At 37.4% G+C, this 12,379-nt stretch overlaps 1 pseudogene; it reads right to left on the reverse strand.

The window, feature by feature from the left end:
* The window catches only part of LOC101582921, a 2,153-nt pseudogene extending 1,590 nt beyond the window's left edge, over positions 1-563 (reverse strand).
* Between the last annotated feature and the right edge of the window lie 11,816 nt (positions 564-12,379).

Below are 12,379 nucleotides of genomic sequence, written 5' to 3' on the forward strand. Positions count from 1 at the left end.
CTTCTTCTTCTTCTTCTTCTTCTTCTTCTTCTTCTTCTTCTTCTTCTTCTTCTTCTTCTTCTTCTTCTTCTTCTTCTTCTTCTTCTTCTTCCTGTCACCATCCTTCTTTTTTCCTCTTCTTCATCAGAACCAACATCTTCTATTTCAGGCTTGTCATCAGACTCCTTTTCTACTTTTTCTTTGTCTTCCTCTTTGTCCTCCGTTTTTTCTGCCTCATCATCACTCACTTCTTTATCTCCTTCCTTCTCCACAAAAAGAGTAATGGGATAACCAATGAACTGTGAATGCTTCTTCACAATCTCTTTTATTCTTCTTTCTTCCAAATACTCAGTTTAGTCTTCTTTCAGATGTAAGATAACCTTTGTTCCTTGGCCCGTAGTTTCACCCGCGTCTGTCCTCACAGTGAACCCTCCTGCTGAGGACTCCCAGGTGTACTGCTCATCATCATTATGCTTGGTGATCACAGTCACTTTCTCAACAACCAGGTAGGCAGAGTAGAAACCCACACCGAAATGGCCAATCATGGAGATGTCTGCACCTGCCTGCAAAGTCTCTTCTGGCATCTTGGCTGAGTGCTGCGACAACACACACAATACCTGCTTCTAGACGCTGAAGCAATTGGCCTCTATTTTCTTTTGATTTGGAAAGTGTGTACAGATAATGAGATTAAGACATCTAGAAAATCAGGTATTACTATCAATAATAATGAATGTTTGAAGCACTTAATTTTCAAAGATATAGTGTTAAAAATAATTTCATTGCAGGTGGGAAGACAGCTCAGTAGAATAAGCACTTGCCTGGCAAGCACAGGGTCCTGAGTTCAATCCCTGGTATCACAAAATAAATAAATAAACAAACAAACAAATAAATAATTTTATTATTCCTTGAGTACCTGTTATGTGCTGGCCATTTTATAGTAACAACTGCATCTACTATCTCATTACTAATTCTAGGTAAAATATTTTGCCATTGATCCACAGACTAGGTGTAGCTCAAGGAAATCTAAGACAGGTTTAAATATTCTGATAAGAGTTAAGTATCAGTTTGCCTGATATAAATTTTAACTTCTTTATGTGATATACATATAGATAGATATTCATATATCAATATAATACATATATTTATCTTTTAAGTGATGTTATAGTTTACCGTTAATTTCAAATGTATGCCTTTGAAATGCATGCATAGCAATTGGCTATGTTGGTATTATTCTGTAAAAGAATACAATTCAAAGCAAGAAACTTTTTCAGTAGGAACAGGAACATACTTTCTACTACTTTAAGAAATAAAATTGACTTTATATTCCAACCTAATTACCCTCTTAAGAATATAGTGTTGAAATATTTTCAGCACAGATGAACAAGATGAAAGAGTGTGAGTTACAGGCACTTGGTGATTACACCAGTATACAAATGCTGTAAAATGAAACTTCATGCCAGGTAAGATGTCACAAAGTGAGAGTTATGAGTATAGTCAGATAAAATTGTTGATAATTGCTTATAAATTTCAGTGTTTGGAAAACAATTTCCTGAGCAGATGGTTTTGCATTGCCCTAAACATTTCTGTCTGTGTCAATTGTTGAACGTTTCTCTGGTTTACACTTCACTGCATTAATCATATCCAGTCTTTCAAGATAATTACTTGTCAGTATTAACATACAGATACACATTGATCACTGTGTTATGAATTTCTTGTACTCAGTATACTTTTTCTTTTCTTTTCTTTTCTTTTTTCTGTATTTGGTACCGGGTCTCATCATGCAGCTCAGACTCTACTGATCTTCCTGTTTTCAGCCTCCTCAGAGCTGGAATTCAGGCATATGCCACCATCCCAGGTCATTGTTGCCAGTTCAGCGTGCCCTGGGGGCAGGGCAAGGGTCAGCATGTGATTCAGGGATGGCACCCCAGTCTCTTTGCTTGCATAAGCAGGCACTTAGTCCACTAAGCCTTCTCTGTACACTTTGAAAAATATCATATTTGTCATTACTCTTTGTGGTGCCTCATTTAAAGAATAAACTTATGATTTCTTCTGGTCTTGAAAATTAAGTATTGAAGGAGGGTCAGCCAGATAGCTCAGCAGACTAAATTGCCTGCTACTTCAGTGCACAGCAGGAACACAGGCATGCTATGCTGTCCCCTCCCACACACACTTAACGCATGTTAGGATGGCAATTGATACTGGGCATAGTGGCTCAACTCTGTAATCCCAGCACTTGGGAGGCTGAAAACAGGAGAATCTCTATAAGTCCAATCCGTGTAGTGAGACCTTGGATACCATGTGGGCCCTGCCCTTTTATTCTCAGAAAAAAGAAAAAAGAAAATTAAATATTGAGATTGGAGTATCAGAAACTTATCTCAGAAAAATCATCATTTAATGTGTAATTCTCTTAAACTTGTGACATCATATATAAGACTATCGAGCCATCTACTTGTTTATAACACAGACATGACATCTTCACTTTTGAAATCACTGCTTATCAAACCTACTTTATCAGATTTTATTTACAATTGTTGGCTCTTGGTCTTTGCCACCACCCTGAAAGGTTGCTCTCTGAAATGTGCCTGGCTGCCTTGGAGCCAGCTGAGTATGGACTGAAACCTCCAGTAGCTGTGAGCTAAATAATGCTTCCTTCCTTCAATTTGAGTGTTGGGTATTTGTCCCAGCAACGAGAGAAGACTAACTGAGACAGAATTTGGTACCACAGGAGTGGGATCTTTGTTGTGGCTCACCTGACCATGTGAATTAGAAGCTTTTGGGAATGGCTTATGGGAAGAGATAGGAAAGGTTTGGAGATATTACCCACTTGCAAAGAGCTGGAACAGCTTCAGCTGTTATGTATGAGAGATTCTTGTCAGAGCTCAGAAGGCCAGAAAGCTGACTGAAAGCCTGCCTCTGAGAACCAGGCTGGTGAGGTTTCTGCTGGGAAGAAGTACTGCATTGGTTGTTGAACTCCAGATCACTTGTGTTTTGATTTGGCAGAAAAGTTGTCTACATTTTGCTCCTGTCCAGAGATTTTGCCTGAGACTGAGTTTAAGCATGGCAGACTTATTAGTCTTTCAAAAGATATTTCAAAGCAGCCAAATATTGGGAAGTGGCATGGCTGTTATTGGGGGCTTTTAGCCAGATTTATGTTGAGAATCAAGAGCAAGGAACCCAGAGGGAGGATTTAAAATGTTGTGAGTCTGGCCAGAAAGGAAGTTTCAATAAAGCTGTGGCATGCAAAGAGAAAGCTGAGAGGATCTCCATTGCCAGAAAGAAACAAGAGAATGGAAAGGATGGCGTGAGGGTATCACAAGAGGTGGTCAGTCTCCACCCTTTGCAGCTTCAGAACTGCACATGTCAGGGACTTTGCCTTGAGGGGAAAGCCACTGAGCCCCATGTCCCAGAATGGTGGCAGGGGCCAAACCAGGTTCCAGAATGGCACCAGCATGGAGAATATATTCCTCTAAATCAGGGTCAGAGTGCTCAGTAATCCAGGCACTCGACTTCTACAGCCAAGAGAGAGGAAAACCTGGCTACTGATCCAGGTGACAGCAGACCTTGACGTCATCCACATGGCATTGGTTTTAGGCACATGCAGAACACAGGAGCTCTGAGGTTAAAAAAGCTTCCACCTAGATTTCAGAAGAAAGCCTGGGAGGCCAGGTAGTGTGCCCATGAGAGGTCAGTGTGTGAAGCTGTGAATGAAAAGCCTATTCACTTGAAACCCTAGAAGTTTAGAAAAGCCAGGAAAATGGATCATCTAAGGGAAACTTCAAGGAGGGAGCAAAGCCAGCCTAAGAGAGAATCTGTGGGAACTACCACCAAGAATGCCATAGGGGTAGAGTCACATGGAACCCACAATTTGACACAAATTTCTTCAAATGTTCCAGGTGGAACTGCAGGACTTAATGTTTGCCCTGCTGGATTCTTGTGTTGGTCCCAGTGGTTACTTTCTGCTGTATGTACCTTTTGGAATGATAATGTTTATCTTGTGCCTTTGAATGTTGCAAGTGTTTAAGTTTTCATTTGTATAGTGGGCTCACAAGTAGGATTTGGCTTGGATTTTTTTTTTTCCCCAGAACCAGGGATTGAACTCAGGCCCTTGCACTTGCCAGGGAAGCACTTATTCCACTAAGCCATGTCCCCAGTCCTTGGCTTGGAACTTGGAGGCTTGGAACTTGAACTTTTCAGCAATTCTGAAACTCTTGGAAACTCATAGAGATGGACTGGAATGTTTTTTGAATAAAAGGATGTGCATGAGTCTTTAGGGGTCCAGGGGAAGAAAGACATGGTTTGTGTATAGTTGTCCCCCCAAAGTCTCATGCAGTATTGGGGTGGCCTTGAGCTTGTGATTGGTTATTGTGGGTGTAGATACTGCACCTGCCCTGAGGCAGATAATTTTCATTTCATCGTAAGGAGGAAAGCCAAGTTAGCTGCTGCTATTCCTCCTTTGGTACTCTTGACCTTTGCCACCACCCTGAAAGATTGCTCTCTGCCATGTGCCAGGCTGCCTTGGAGCCAGCTGAGTATGGACTGAAACCTCCAGTAACTGTGAGCTAAATAAACCTTTCCTTCCTTCAAAAATAAATGAATTTAAATAAATAGTTTTCCCAGCAATTATTAGGTATTTAGCATATTACTTGATTGCCAGGCTATGGTTTCTCTGTTTGGACGTTTAATTTTTATCATCATTTTTTTGGGGGGAACCTCTAATATTTCAAAAAATAAAAATGATAAAAAATATGTTATTTAAATTTGTTTATATAAAATAGTGAAATATTCATATAGTGTAATATTTATCATAAACTATTGATTGCTATAATAAAGCAAGTGTTCACAGAACATATTTAATGTATTTGTGTTACCCATGTGCCAGAAAAAAGCAGAAGTTGCAGCCTTTCAACTACAAAGTAAATCAAGACTGAAAGAGTAAATTCTAGATAGTTAAAAGGTTGGTAAGTAATCTTCTACCTTAAATAATCTTAGACTCGTTCTCATTCTCATTTACCATTTTCACCAGCATTAACTTCAATTAGAATAGCTTAGGAAATGCTAACAGTGCCTTATATAGTGCCACTATTGTAAGCCAAATGTTCTCCTGATTAATTGAAGAGCAAACTAATATAAAGGGTTCTAAACATTTCTGTAACCTTCCTAAGAGAACAGTTCTGTTGGATCTCTTATAGTAGTAGCATCCCTAAAAGCAAAATGAAATCTCAACATTTGTAGTTCCTTTAGTAGTTTCCAGCTTCTCTAATTTATTTGAATAATGCTTCGGTTATTATTTTGCTGTTGTTGCCTGGAAAAAATAACCAACACTCATATTTAAGGAAAACAATGTTTATTTAACTCACAACTAATGGAGGTTTTAGTCTATAGTATGCTGGCTCCAAGGCAGGGTGGCATGTGGCAGAGGGCAGAAGCTCATGGTAGCTAGAAACAGCCAAGAGCAACGTGAGGAACAGCAGCTGAGGCCACTAACAAGCCTCTCCCCTTCCTTACATGACATTCATTCTATCTGCCTGAGGGTGGGTGCAGCACTCACACCTATCCATAATCTCCGCATTGGATTATGAATTAATCACAAACTATAGAAGTCACTCCAATGACTATATGAGGCTTCGGGTGGACAACTAGACCCAAACCAAACAAGTAAAGAAACAAAAAATAACAACCAAAATAAATAATTCCCCCTTTCAATTTTATGTTAAATTCCTTAAGCTTTTTCCTTTGTTTTCTGTTTATTTGGTTTGCACAGACAACATGTTCTTCATCATGAGATCCTATTCACGGTGTCTCTCCAAACATATTCTCCTTTCTTACCACTGCCATCTCACAATTTTTTTGTAACTTCAACCTAGATTGTGGAGACACTATTAAAATTGGTTCCTCTATTTCTCCTTTATAGCACTCAGTGTATTCTCAATTCAGTAGCAGAAGACTGTTTTAATAGTAAAATTAAGATCATGGTACTTTCTTGGCTAAAAACATTATCCCCACTTACTGCTAAAAATAAATGCTAAAAGCTGTAACATGACAGTCCATGTCCTATGTAATCTCTGCCTTTCCAATATTCCAAGGCTCTTACAATATCCACTAGATGTGCTCTTTTTTTTTTTTTTTTCAGTACCGGGGATTGAACTCAGGACCTTGTGTTTGCCAGGCAGGCATTTATTCTACTGAGCTATCTCCCTGGTCCCACTAGATGTGATTTTCTGGAGATCTTTGTACTTCTTTATATCTTTGCTGGAAAGCATTTTTCTCAGACATGAAAACAGAGAATTTTTTACTTAATACAAACTCCAAAGATACAAAACAATAAGATATTGCTGAAGGAGAAAATTTATGATGAAAGTATGATAACACACTTATGGAAACTAAATCCCTCAATCTGTAATATGAATGTTAGAGAACAAGGAATTCCAGTGGTAAATTTCAGTACAAGTACAAAGACCTGAGAAGCAGGATGCAGATAGTAAATATCCATCCCAGGCTCAGTCCCAAAAATCCTGAAGTGACAATGAGTAGGAGTTTAAGGGGGTGGATGTTCCTGCTAAACACAAAAATGAATCATTCTTTTCCTTCTATTTTTTGTTGGATCCAAACTTTGATGATGACTTGCTTGTATTTATGAGGCTCTGGTGCTAAGCCCTACAGATTGAATGAACCTACAAGTGCAAAGGTTAATCTCTTACATCAACTCCATCATAGAAATCAGAAAAATCTTTTAGTAGCAAAGTGAGAATTTCTTAGCCATCAGTACATCATACCTCTTCTAAATCCATGTTCACGTTTTACTTCTTCAGTGACTCCTCTGTTCAAAAAGCCACACCACGAAGTCTGTATCAGCTTGTTCCTGTACCTTCCATTATAATATCTTAAAATATGGTGTGACCCAGTTGTATGTATTTGTGTGTCTCCTGCTCAATGCAATATAAATCCTACTTTGTACACTGATGAACACCTGTACCTATAAAAAAACACCTGTGTCTTGGCAAATACTCAACAGATAGTTGTTTAATATAAAATAGCTAACAAAAAATTTGAGAATGCAACATGATCAAGGTTTACAAGGTAAATAAGTATTTTAGAAAAGATTAAGAAATATGCATGCATGATAAATCTGTTGATTCTTTTTTGAGAATCAGGAAAGGATAAAGTGACAATAAATACAAAGCACAGAAATAAATGACACCAAGCTTTCACAAAATACACTGCTTTGAAATAAATGTTGATATTGGTTTATTTATTTAATATGCATAATAAAGCAAGAAGCAATACAATTAATAAATAATATAGCAGTTAAATAGAAGTAGAGACATGACTTGGAAATTTCAATTATTCCTTAGATCCTCATAAATGTCTTTACTTATGAAGGGTGTTTATGTATTTATAACCATGAAACCATAGTCAGAACTTAAATTGTAATTTGTAAAATGCTACAGCAGGATCAAATTGTTTTTCAAAATTTATACTTAAAAGCAATTATATTGAAAGAAGAAAATTATTTTTTCTTTTACATAGAAGTTATGAATTTTATAATCACAAAATACTGTGAAATTTGTACATGCTGAATTTATTATGCAGTGATACAATAACGCTGTCAATCCTAGAATATAGGTAGTTACAAGAAAAGAAACATTAAATACCCAAAGTAAGCCAAAATGAATATTCCAAACCAACAAAATATGCCTAAAAATATTTTTTAACCTCTCAGTCTTTTCTCACACATGTCAGTGACCCAAAATGACCCGCACTGGATCCTAGTGGCACAACTGGTCAAGACAGTTACCTCACCTAAGTGGCACAGCGAAGCAGCCTTAAAAGAACAGAGTACTAACACTGTTCAGCAGGAAAACAGGCAGAACCTGTTATTTCCCCTATTTTTTCCCTTTACAAACAAAATCATTTGTAGGCAACTGGTGTCATGAATAAGAGGGAGAGCTCCCAGATGCAAAGTGTCACAGGCAGCTGTTGCAATGTCCCTGGAGTCGGGATTGTGGCTCAGCTAGACGTGAGCAGTCAGGCACTTTTCTCAAGTGCCAGCCATCCTGCCAACATACAAGATGCTAATCATTCTACCCTAATTGTTGTGCGTGCAATCCAGAGAGCACTGCATGCTTGTTGAGTGAACTGCAATGGAGCTGGTGCTAGGATAGATGCCCAACTGGTGGCTAGTCAGAACAGATCCCATGCTGCAGGAGGAATGACTGGAATCAGAGTGGAGTAGTAAGAATGCTTCTTTCAAAATTTGAAGGTTATGAGAGATTGAGATAGAGTGGCTCTCTCAGTTTACCAAGTCTGTTGTTGAGTGTAATCACTTCTACTCGGGAATCTGGATCCTAGACTTCTGAGGTGCTGAAGAAAAACTTTATCAGGCAATCAGTTAAACACACTCAAAATTATATGCTCACTGCTGGCCAAACCAAAGCAGATCATGTGGGCGTGGGGGTGGTGTTGGGGGTGAGAGAAAGAAATTATTCCAACCTAGCTATAAGGAGGTGGAAAGCTTCATTCCAAATCACAATCTCATTATGTACAGATGTGTGTGTTTTAAAGTAAGGTACACTGAGTAGGAGAAACAGAGGAGATGCCCAAATGCACACTGTGCTATGTGTTTTACTCTTCAACCATTTTCACCTTCAAAGCATTTTCCTTTTCTAGTTGGAAGAGATCTTGATTTTGAACACTTGGGGCAAGCATCTACATATTCATTTGCTTGTTTTAAGGAGAGATGCTTTGCTTATGTGCACAATATGAAGTTTGGAGAAGTCCCTTGTTATTAAAGGAAAAGCAAACATCTATCTTCTAAACTTTCATTTTACACAATAAAAACATTTCACTTCCTCTGCACCTGGGTGCAGTATGTTACACTACGCATACTGTAGCTCACTGAAGTTCCGAGTTTCATTACTCTGTACAATCCAGGATGCCTGAAGCTGATGCTCTGAAATTTCTGAAGTCTCCCCAGTCACTCCCTCTTTGCACCGAATCTTAGGAAAAACCTGAGGGTAGAGAAGAGCTCTGTTCTGAGTCTTTGCTTTCTCTAAAAATATTTAATACTTCCTTTCTTAAAAAATTATTATTTATGGTACTTTTAGATATACATAATGATTATGTTCATCATAGGGAATTTGCACCTATGCATGATTTATCTTAATGCATGATTTCCCATTCTCTTACACTCCCCTCAACTGAACTACCCCCACTTATTTAAAAAAGCTTTGCTGAGAACTCAGGACATAAGAGAACCTGTACTATAACATCCTGTAACTCAGTGATGTCCCAAATTTTCTGATCAAGGAGATTATAGGGCCATAGAGGAAGTCGACGATGTTGAATGTGCCTAAGGAGAGTCACATGAAGAGAAAATATTCTCTCAGGCTTTCACAGAGAGCAAATTAGTCAAGCAATGGCCATGACTCATCCACATGGCTGACACTGACAAAGGATTAACAAACTGGTACAGGGCTTCAAGGTAAATACTGAGGCGATATGACTGACCTTGTCAGACACAAAAGATACATTTCTTGTTATATAGGTCTTGCTTTATCTTGGTTTTAACCATCCAACAGAAAAGTATAAAAACAAAGCATAAAAAGTAAAGCCATATTAATAGGCTGAGCTGTAAAAGGCTCAAGTCAACAACTTCTGACATTGCCAATCGTATGGATAACCCACTACTGTTATGGACTACTAGACTATATTGGAATATTTTGCTGAATTCACTCACCTACAATATTTAAATGGCAATGGAATAACCATCTCTGACAAAACTAAACGAATAAAGGGGATACAAATAAAGGACCACTTTGTATCTATATATACATAATAGTTAGGATAGATGCTACTTTCTCTTAATTCAATGTGAAGAAAGACTTGTACTAATAGTGTTTGGAGAGGATATCATGTCTATGTACTATGAATCTTGTACTATGAAAAACCACCAAGAAGACAACAATATGCAATGTATAAATTATTGAAACTCTCTTAATAATCGGTTTTGAAACTATCTCATTGCTACTTGTTTCTCAAAAAATTAATTTAAAAAAAACTTTGCTCTTGTTATTCTTCCTTTATTTGTTTTTTTTTTCATTTCCCTTTCTCCTTTCACACCTCCCCCTTCCTAGTTCCCCTTCCCATTTGAAAATTCTCTTCTTTTTTCACATTATCTATTATATTTTTGGTCCTTATTTATCAATTCAAATTCTTACACCAAGAAAACAATGTGATATTTCAACATATGTATTCAGTTTGTTTCTCATAGGCATATAGTCTCAAGGTGCATCAATTATTCAAGAAATGTCTGAAGTTTATCCTTTTGTATGGCTGAATTATACTCCATTGTATTGAAGAAACACACACCTTTATCCATTCATGGATAAATGGCTATTTGGGCTGTTTCCAAGATTTAGTTACTACAAACAATGCTGCTAAAAGCATGGATGTGAATATATCACTTTGGTGTGACATTTTTAATTATTTTGAGAAGATAACAAGAAGGGAAATAGCTAGGCCAAACAGAACCTGTACTTTCAGTTCTACGAGGAATCTCCATATTGATTCCTGCAATGGTTATAGCTGTCTATACTCTCACTAGAGTAGAGAAAGCTTTTTTTTCCCCCTACATATCAGCAATAGTATTTGTTATTTGTTGATTTCTTCATAATAAACATTCTTTCTAGGATGATGTGGAATGACACATTATTTTAATTTCCATTCTTCAAATGACCAATCATATTTGGTCATAATTTGAATATTTTTCATATATTTATTGGGTATTTGTTCTTCCTCTGAGAAGTGTCTATTCAGTGTAGATACCAGTTTTTTAAAAATTGGACCATAAATTTGAGGAGATTGATTTTTAAAAATTCTTTATATTATACATATTCACCTTTTATTTGAGCAAAAATTTTACCACTCTATGTGTTTTCTCTTCATTTTGTTGTTGATTTGTTTTTCTGTGTAAAAGCTTTTATTATTATTATTATTATTATTATTATTATTTTATGTATTTAGCACAGGGTCTCCAGGGACTCACTATGTAGTTCAGACTTCTAGTGATCCTCCTGTTTTCAGCCTTCCAAGCATTGAGATTACAGACACACGCCACTAGGCCCCGTCTCAATCACCATCTCGCGTCACCCAGGAGCGGGGCCAGCACAGCATGCTAGGGAATGAACCCCAGCCACTGTGCTCTGCCTAAGCAAGGGTTTTAGTCTGCTGAGCTATCTGGCCAGCCCTAACATCTTTTATTAAAATGAAAGTCTCATTTTTGGTTCTCTGTGATGCTGCCAACGCAATCAGAGTTTAGTTCATAAAGTCTGCCAATGTCCTTAATATTTCTACCTATTGATTTAATGCTTCTGCTTTGATATTTACATGATTCCTTTTCAGTTTAGTTTACTGCATGGTGAAAGATGCAGTCTAGTTATAGTCTTTAGCATGTGGAAAGCTAGCTTTTCCAGCACCACTAAAGAGGCTACCATTCTTCCTGCGAAGGTGTTTGGCTCGGATCCTTGGTCAAAAATAAGGTGGCAAATTGTGTGCAATTGTGCAATTCTGGAGTTGTGTCAGCATCTTCTAATATGGTTGGCCCATGCCTCTGTATTTATTATTCTGCCACTAATGTGCTATTTTTATCAGTGCTACTGTAGCATAATTTCAAGTTAGATTAAAGAAGCAAATAAATATATGAAAAAATGCTCACATCACTAGCCATCCGTGAAATGCAAATTAAAACAACACTGAGATATCATCTCACCCCACAAAGATGGGCTATCATAAAGAAATCACCCAACAACAAATGTTGGAGAGGCTGTGGGGAAGGGGGAACCCTTCTCCACTGTTGGTGGGAGTGTAGACTGGTGCAACCATTGTGGAAATCAGTGTGGAGGATTTTCCAATCCTTAGAAAACTAGGACTGGAAATCCCATTCAAGCCTACTATCCCCCTACTAGGAATTTTCCCAGAGAAACTGAAAGCATCATATCATAATGATATATGCTTACCTATGTTTATAGCAGCACAATTTGTGATAGCCAGATCTTGGAAACAAGCAAAATGCCTGTCACATGTGGAATGGTTGAAAAAGATGTGATACTTTTATATAATGGAGTACTACTCAGCTATAAAGAATGATAAACTTGAAGCCTTCATATTTAAATGGATGCCCCCTGAAGATATACTTATTAGTGAAATAAACCAGACCCACATCTGTAAATATCATATTGTCTCCCTAATATAAGGACTTATAATTCCGTATATGATTAAGTTTCTAAATTTCTTTGTAAAAATATGTAAGTGCTTATTTCTAATTTTATATAATTATTATTCCTTCATATTCTGCAAGGACTTAAAGTTCAACATATCAATATCTGATGGAAAATACCTGTTC

The sequence above is a fragment of the Octodon degus genome, unplaced genomic scaffold (assembly GCF_000260255.1).
Source record: "Octodon degus isolate 3935 unplaced genomic scaffold, OctDeg1.0 scaffold00142, whole genome shotgun sequence".
In the NCBI taxonomy this organism is placed as follows: domain Eukaryota; kingdom Metazoa; phylum Chordata; class Mammalia; order Rodentia; family Octodontidae; genus Octodon; species Octodon degus.